This window comes from Pinus tabuliformis, chromosome 7 (genome assembly GCF_031772625.1).
Source record: "Pinus tabuliformis cultivar Carrire ecotype Pingquan chromosome 7, CPIR1, whole genome shotgun sequence".
In the NCBI taxonomy this organism is placed as follows: Eukaryota; Viridiplantae; Streptophyta; class Pinopsida; order Pinales; family Pinaceae; genus Pinus; species Pinus tabuliformis.
Genome location: NC_142293.1, coordinates 146,088,381 through 146,098,211, shown reverse-complemented (window position 1 = coordinate 146,098,211; position 9,831 = coordinate 146,088,381).

Genomic DNA, 9,831 nt, shown 5'->3' with positions numbered 1-9,831 from the left:
TTTCCATTCCAATGGGAGGTGCTGATGTTGTACTAGGAGTCCAATGGCTACAATCCTTGGGTACAATAGCTTTTAATTTTCAAGAACTTTTCATGAAATTTTCTGTGGAAGGAAAGGAAGTTGAATTAAGGGGTATTGCAGGGAAACCAGGAAAGATAATCAGCTCTAATGGCATGACAAAGCTTCTAAAAAAGGAGCAAAGAGGTGTAATTGCACAATTATGTTCGCTAGATGTTTCCACATTGGAATCATCTATTTCTCCAGATCTCCAAAAAGTCCTGGACAATCATTCCAAGGTATTTGAGACTCCCAAAGGTCTCCCACCTATGCGTGATCATGATCATGCTATTCATCTGATTCCAGGAAGTGTTCCTCCAAACATCAGGCCGTACAGATATCCCTATGTCCAAAAAAGTGAAATTGAACGTATGGTTGCAGAAATGCTAGAGGCTGGTATAATTCAACCGAGTCAAAGTTCTTTCTCAGCTCCAGTAGTATTGGTGCACAAGAAGGATGGATCATGGCGCATGTGTCCAGATTATAGGGAGCTCAACAAGCTCACTATTAAAGATAAGTTCCCCATTCCTGTCATTGATGAATTACTGGATGAATTGCATGGATCAATTTACTTCACCAAGTTGGATCTTCGTTCGGGATATCATCAAATCAGAATGAAGATTGAAGACATTCCGAAAACGGCATTTAGAACTCATGAGGGTCATTATGAATTTTTGGTCATGCCTTTTGGCCTTACCAATGCACCTTCAACATTTCAAGGTTTGATGAATTCAATTTTCAAACCATTCCTTAGAAAATTTGTGTTAGTATTTTTTGATGATATACTAATCTACAGCAAGTCTTGGAAGGATCATGTTGAACATGTTGACAGGGTGCTACAACTATTGGAGGAGAAACAATTATATGCAAAAAGATCCAAATGTTTCTTTGGAGTCCAGGAGGTGGAATATTTGGGTCATATTGTATCTCATGAAGGAGTTAAGGTAGACCCTAGCAAAATTAAAGCCATTAAGGAATGGAAAATCCCCACATCCATAAAGCATCTGCGAGGATTTCTTGGGTTGACAGGGTATTATCGCAAGTTTGTTAAGAATTATGGGAGAATAGCAGCACCTCTAACAACATTATTGAAGAAAGATTCATTTTCATGGACTCCGGAAGCAACAAAGGCCTTTGAACATCTTAAAGAGGCAATGTGCCAAGCACCGGTCTTAGCTACACCGGACTTCACAAAAACCTTTATTGTGGAATGTGATGCTTCAGGAAATGGAATTGGTGCTGTTCTAATGCAAGATGAAAGACCCATTGCTTTTGAAAGTCGTCCAATCAAGGGAAAGTTTTTAAGCAAAGCTATTTATGAGAAGGAAATGTTGGCAATACTCCATGCACTTAAGAAATGGCGACCCTACCTAATGGGAAGACACTTCAAGGTAAAAACGGATCATGATAGCCTTAAATACTTTTTAGAACAAAGATTATCCTCTGAAGAGCAACAAAAGTGGGTCACAAAGATGTTGGGTTATGACTTTGAAATCATCTACAAAAAAGGGAAGCAAAATGTGGTGGCAGATGCACTCTCAAGAAAGGATGAGGATGTGGAAGCATTGTTGTGTGCCATTTCTATTATCCAACCAGATTGGATAAACGAAGCAAGGGAGGAATGGAAGAATGACGAAGAAGTGTGGGCACTTATTCGAAAGCTACAACAAGATTCCAGTACTTCTGATACATTTAGCTGGCAAAATGATTCGTTATGGTACAAAGATCGCTTATACCTCTGTAAGAATTCCCAGCTAAAACAAAAGATTCTTATGGAATTGCACACTTCTCCCTTAGGAGGGCACTCAGGATTTTTAAAAACTTACCACAGGGTTAAGAAGGAATTTTTTTGGGATGGCCTTAAATCAGATATTCAAAAGTTTGTGGCGGAATGTTTGGTTTGCCAACAAAATAAAGTTGAAACAATTAAGACACCGGGTCTATTACAACCTTTATCCATTCCAAGCCAACGTTGGGAGGAGGTTTCAATGGATTTTATCACAGGTTTACCCAAGTCTGAGGGAAAGAGTGTCATCATGGTGGTAGTTGACAGACTTACCAAGTATGCACACTTTTGTGCATTATCACATCCATTTAAAGCCAGTACAGTTTCTACTGCATTTATGGAAACAGTTCAAAAGCTACATGGAAACCCAAAGATTATTGTAAGTGACAGAGATCCCATTTTCACTGGAAATTTTTGGACAAAATTATTTTCTTGTCTTGGTACTCAGTTAGCTCATAGCTCATCTTATCATCCTCAATCTGATGGGCAAACTGAGATAGTAAACAAATGTTTGGAAGGATATCTTCGTTGCTTTGTATCTGATAAACAGACACAATGGGTCAAATGGTTGCCTCTGGCTGAATGGTGGTATAACACTTCCTTCCATACAGCAACAAAAATGACCCCATTTATGGCACTTTATGGGTATCAACCACCATCCATCACATCATATTTAAGAGAAAATTCTAAGGTTCAGGCAGTGGAACATCACATCGAACATCAACAACAAGTCCTCCAACTCTTAAAGGATAACCTCGTGTTGGCACAAAATAGAATGAAACAACAGGCAGATCAACATCGCAGTGAAAGAAGTTTTGATGTAGGTGATTGGGTATTCCTACGGCTACAACCATATAAGCAAATGTCCCTAAAGCAAGCTAAGAAGGATAATAAATTATCACCAAAGTATTATGGTCCGTACAAGGTGTTGCAAAAGATTGGTACTATGGCATACAAATTGGAGCTTCCTGCAGCTTCTCGATTGCACCCAGTTTTCCATGTTTCATGTTTAAAGAAGGTTATAGGCGACAAGCTCCCAGTTCAAACAATATTGCCAGAACTTGACGAGGAAGGAAAAATTATATTGGAACCGGAAGCAGTCACAGAAACAAGAACTCGACAGCTACGAAATCGATCAATTTCAGAGTATCTTATCAAGTGGAAGAACTTATCCGCTGAAGATTCCACATGGGAGGATGAGAATTTTATGCAGAAGTATCCAGAACTACTCAAGCGTTGAGGACAACACTTTTTTGAAGGAGAGGGGCATGTTGGGTCCCTATAATACTAGTGATTACCCCATTACTATTGTAGTTATACCCCTTATTTATATTGTTGTGCCCCTATTACCCCCATATTGTTATTTCTGTGCCCCATAGAATCCCTCTATTGTTATTTTTGTGGCTTTATATTATTATTGTTAGGTCGGCTAGATTATATTGTGACTCCTTAGACTCCTATATATAGAAAGGAGGTTTTGTCATTTGTATCATCCAAGAATTGTTCATTTATGTAATGTAAAGGAGGTTGCCCCCTCGAAGAGGCTGAATTCTAAGGCGTTGATCTTTCTTTTCTATCTTTTCTTGAGCTAGTTCCATAACATATAAGGCTAGAACGAAGCGAAGAAGCAAAGAGGAATGAGTCTTCAACGCACAAGTCATGGCGGGACTAGAGAGAACTCCCGAGCCTACTCAATGAAGCAACATGGGAAACCAATTATAGTGAGGTACTAACTACGATGCCCATGAAAAGGATGGCTCTACCATTTTGTCATGATTTAAAAAATCGGCAAGTGAAGATGGTTTACGAACCATAACACGATGGGATCGACCCTATGGCAAGTGTATCGACAAATGGAGGCTAGTATGCAAAATGCAACGGAAAAATGGCTTCCCTAACCTATATGCCAGTGAGTAAACGATACCTGCCATGATGGGTCAGCAGTCATGGAACTGACTTGAAATTTTCGAAAAAGCATCCAAAATGTCCTAAAAAACAACCCATTCTCGACACTCCAAGCTCCCAAGTTAAAAGATACATGAGACAAAAAAAAATCAAGTTTTGAAAAAATTTGACATTTTCAAAGCTTATAAAATAGTTTTTTGACTCACCATTGTTACCATTTGTGCTGAGAGCAAAAGCTGTGGAGAAAAAGAAGCAAACTTGCCCCTCAAAGAATTTGACCATTCAAATTGACTCAAAATCACCAGGTAACCCCCAAATCTAGCTTGTATCAATTTTTATGATTTTTATGTCTTTTTCAAATATGAAAATGAACTTAAAGATATTTTTGATGGGATTAAATGACTGATATAATGATCATGTTCCAGATGTGGGTCCAGTACGACCAGACGGATTTCCGTGGCACAAGCGTCGCGGAAGAGGTGCCGAAGAGGTAGCTACGGAATCTGAGAGAGTCTTATACGCAGTTCAATGAAACTTGGTGAGGTTGACCCATTGGGTACCGATGGAGGCCATAGAAGATCTACCAAAGGATATGCAGCGCCACATGGTAGGAGTGCCACATGACTAGGTTCGCCCTTTTTGGCGTGTGGCCAAAGCGGTGGTCACTTATTTAGCTGCTCATCCTAAGCCAGGTCATTAGATGTACTGGACATGATTATGGGCATTTTAGTCCCGATTTTGTATATTATTTTTGACACACTTTATGTACACACGGGTGATTTTATGATATATATATATATATATATATATATATATATATATATATATATATATATATATATATATATATATATAGTTCCGACTTTTGATGTTTGATTTTATCTTGATGAATGAATGATATGCCAATCTAAAGCTTGATTAGTGATAGAATCTTCTAATGAATTATTAGATTGTGGAATGTGCAAATAAGTAATATAAACAAATGATCTTTGCAACACCCTCACTCTCAAATATTGGCGATATAAACAAGGATCCCAAACCCGATAGATGTTATTCAATTGTGACACTACCAGTTGTGAATCAAGATAGACTACCACCAAATCGATTCCATAAGAGATAGCTTTGGATAATAAATTAATGACGGCAGTATACTTGGCCATATTATTTGGCACTGGACCAATACATACTCCCCTTGATACCATCAACTGACCAGTTGGATAATAAATCACCCAAGTTGCGGAAGCGAGGTTCCGAGTGTGCCGACTAGCACCATCGACGAATCCTAAATAGACCAAGTCATCCATCAACACTGTTGGCATTATGATGCATGTGTTGTACTTGATGGCAACCCACTCATAAAAGAACATCTCTCTTATTTATATCTAGATGAATCTACGGAAGAGATATCAGATGACAATTCTCAGTATGACAAGTCTAAAGGGGGAGATTGTTGGCATTATGAGACAAGTGTTGTCCTTGATGGCAAATCACACAAATGATAAATTATAGTGCAGCAAATTTATTTGGTAAATTATAGTGCAACAAAGTTTCCTTCATGTAGAGAAAAGTTCACTCACTTTTATGCAGAGAAAAGTTTATTCCATGTAGAGAAAAGTTCACGCACTTTTATGCAGAGAAAAGTTTATTCCATCTAGAGAAAAGTTCACGCACTTTTATGCAGAGAAAAGTTTATTTCATGTAGAGAAAAGTTCACGCACTTTTATGCAGAGAAGATTTTATTTCATGTAGAGAAAATTTCACGCACTTTTAAGCAGAGAAGAGTTTATTTCATGTAGAGAAATGTTCACGCACTTTTATGCAGAGAAAAGTTTATTTCATGTAGAGAAAAGTTTACGCACTTTCATGCAAGAGAAAAGTTCACACACTTTCATGGTTGGTTCATGGTATTAGTCCGACAGTTTTTGATCCTATGGTTTTGGTCCGTGGTATTGCATCCAAAAGTATTGATCTCACGCACTTTCATGGTTGGTTCATGGTATTGGTCCGACAATTTTTGATCCTATGGTTTTGGCCCGTGGTATTGCATCCAAAAGTGTTGATCTCACGCACTTTCATGGTTGGTTCATGGTATTAGTCCAACAGTTTTTTGATCCTATGGTTTTGGACCGTAGTATTGAGAAAGGACTAAGGCTATAAAAGAGGAAGGAGATCATTTGGCAAGGCATCTTTTGATTAATTGAATATCTGATAAAGTGCTACATCTGGAATACTGTGATTGGGTTATGGTACAGATCTGGATCTGAGCTAAAGAGGGATCTCACCGGTTGATGGAGAACAAGATCTAAGGATAGACCGGGATCAAATGGTTTGAAATGAACTATCTCTATATATTTGATTATGCTTATTCTAGATCTGTATATTGACGCTTGTAATGATCTAAACTGGGTATAACTTAAGTTTGAAATCACTGCAAGTCATGTTTGAATATTTATAGATCTGTACGCGGGTTGGCTTTGGTGTAAGCGTGTATGTATGCAGGTTTGGTTCATTGTAGTAGCGTATACAATTTGAGCTATGATATTTGAAGTCACAGGTGGTTCTGGTTGTTGATGGGTTCTGATGACAGTTTAAAGGTGTCAGTATTCTGCATATCCTGTTTGGTTGATTGTGTTTAGTTTCAGTATTGATGGATGAGAACTAATATTGGATCGGGATCATAATGACTCATATTTATGTGATCTGATGGACTAGATCTGGGTGCTAACACATATATTATCCTTGTATATGTATTGATATGGTGTTTGGGTGATTCAGAAGATTGATTGATTATGTGCTTCAATGATATTAATGGGTCCAGTATGAAAATTGGATGAAACGTGGTCTTTCAGATTATGTGTTGTGCTTCAGGAGTATCCAGTCTGAAAATGTATGAAACGTGGTACCTGGAGGAGAGAATATTGTAGGCCGGCGCCTACGTACTAGTATCTTAGCTAGTACAAGAGCTAAGGGGGTGGTAGCTCCCTTCCAGTAGCAGTTGAAAACTTTGGAGCATTGTAGCAGGTAGCAGCCTGCGTACTAGTAAATGGATCGGCTAGTACAAGAACTATGGGGGTTGTAGCTCCCTTCCAGGAGAGACTGGAGAACGAGAGAGGGTTGTAGCTCTCTGCAGGTAGAAGCCTGCGTACTGGTATAAGACTGCACCAGTACAGAAATATTGTAAAAGGATTTTCTTATTAAGAAGAAGATTGAGATGACTTGCAGCAGGTGGTTTTCTCCCACATTGGGTTTCCACCTTATATCATGGTGTTCATGTGTGTGGCTTATGTGTGATGATCTGTTCTATTTTACTACACCTGTTTACTGTTAATATGGTTGATAATGTTCTAATGCACTCATTAAGGATCAACTAACTGAATCATAAGAAGTTGTGGAAGTCGCATATATGAATCTGAATATGGAAATGAAAAAGTTTTATTGATGTGATAATACTGATTCACCCCCCCCCCCCCCCCTCTCAGTATTATTTCCAAAAAACACCTGCCAAAGCATATCAAAAAGTGTCGATATCATGAAAACCCCCGATAAGATATGTACAAAAATACAAAATATACAAAGAAGCCATTGCTCGGCTGTAACCTATGCAAAGTACTTATTGAGGTAGAGCCCATTAGGGGTCTCCACCAGCTTGCTCCTAGGGATGTTTATAGGTACAGTCATTGAACCAATCAATATATTACCTTCGGCAAACATCTGTGTTGGAGCCGAAGGAACTGTACAAACATCATTAGTAGACAGACTGGAGGACCTAGATTCGACTTCATGCAAAGGAGGACGAAAATATGAACGATGATGTAAATATTCCAATGGTCGATCTACAACTATCATTGCTTCGAATATCGCTTCATCAGATGGAAAAACTGTATCCAAGCAATCCAAAGTAGAAGTGGAATCAAGGGTCCAAGTAGGGGCCGCATCACCATCTAACTCATTTTCTGAAGGAGGAGTAGGAAGGTCGTTTGCAGAGTTATTGGTAGATTCATATCTAAGCTCTGCTGCAGACATAGGAGGTTCTATTTCACCCACCTTGGCATCATTTGATGTGGTCACAGATGAAGGTAAGGCCCCAGGATCCGAAAAATAATGAGTTTGAACAAACTCTTTCCGTAAAGGCTCCTTGGAGGATGAAATTGTATCGATTCTAGCTGTAGGAGGGGGAAGATCAAATACACCCATCAAGGAAGAGTATATCCCAAATCCTATATTCTCTATAGGTTGATGGGGGTTATCCACCATCAGAATAGTAGAATTCGAGGCTGCCCGAGGATCGCCTAGAGAATAATCCAATTGATCAACCTTAACAATTTTCCCCTCATGAGGAAAGCAAAGGACTCGAAATACAGTCGAAATGATGACATCCATTTCATAAATCAATTCCGTCCTAAGAGGAGATTGTAATCTAGGTTGGCATCAACAATTTCTACTTCGATGTTAATGACCTTTTCTCCAACACATATAGGAAAGGCCGAGATAATCTCGTGTGACCTATGAGAATGACCATCAAATGTTGTCAAGAGTGTGGGTGAAGGAACAACCGAAGGTGATCCAATGGCCTTCCAACATGACATTGACATGACGCACGTGGAAGCTCCCTCATCTATAACCGTCCAAAAAATGTTGGTTTTCCGGTAAGTAGACTTTATTTGGAAAGCCATATGATGAGGAAGTCTCTTTTTGACATTATGCATATCAAAAGTGAGAGCTAAAGAATTATTTGGATCCACTGCATCCATTACCAAAAGAAAATCACTTCTTTGAGCAGAACACGACTGGAGTACCTCTAAAGCAGACATCGCACATGGAATCTGAGCCAGATCTTCTATAATGGAGTAGTTCTGGGTTGCCCTAACATTAGGGTTAATAGTAGCACATTTGGCGAAACCTTTTGGTATCTGAGGTATAGACTCGACAGAGGGTCACTCAATATGAAGTGGATCCATAGTTCCAGGAACAGATTTATCCTTGGATGTTTCAGCTTCACCATAATCACGTGACCGTGTGGCCACATTGATGTGAGAACCCATCATGAAAACATTTGAGGAATTGTCCCCCTCTTGGTTGCCCCCTGCAGAGGTACCAGGGTTTGAATTCGTGCTAGCAAGCAACTGCTACCCTTGGGGGAAAGGGTTAGTTAAGACAACTTGGGAGCTAGAAGACCCTTGTTGCACTAACAAGTGCTGAGCATCTTGAATTTTTGGGCAGAGATGAGTCAAATGGTCTCCACTGCATAGCTTGCATGGAAAATTAACTTTGTTAGACTCATTTCCACCCTCACCAGCACCATTGCCAAGATTGTTCACATTACCCTTCCCATCTTGATTCTTCTTTTTACCTTGTCCCTTCTTCTTCCCATCGGAATTTTGATTTCCTTTGGGGTTAGAAGCCTGAACGACATTTACGGAAGAAGGTTGAGAAGGTGGAGTAGTAGACGGTGTAGCCTGATTGGAAGAAGCAGTTTGTATAGACAACTACTGCAATTGGCTCAAAAGGTTCACCGCATTCGCATCAATCGATCCAACAATACCATCAGCATGCAGGCCTAGCTTCAATTTGGCTACATCAACTGTGGATCTAGGAGCATCAGGCAAGATCTTTTGAAGGGTCCCAGACTGAGAATATATCAGTTCTAACTGTTGGGTGTGAAAGATAGCCTGCTCTTCGGAATATACTCCGGACATAGAAACATCCTTGGAGATCTCGGGTTGTAATGATTTTAAAAACCATTCGAGATGGAATTCAGGTGGAATTTCGGCTTTGATGAGCCTCTTTCTCCATCTCCATTCTTGAATATGATCAGAAATGTGAGTGGCCGTGTCCTGATGAAAATTGGCCAGAAGTTTAGTTCCAGCTTCGTAACGGACAGGCAACTAAAAATGGTTTAAGAAAATGTTAGCCAAATCGGCAAAAGATGTAAAGGTGCCCCCTGGAAACTCTATATACCACTTAGTCGCATTGCCAGTTAAGGTGCGTTGAAATAGTCTCAACCTAATCGAATCATTGATGAGGGAGTTCGATGAGCACCATAAATGGAATGTGGTTACATGGTCGCCCAGGTCTTCCCCACT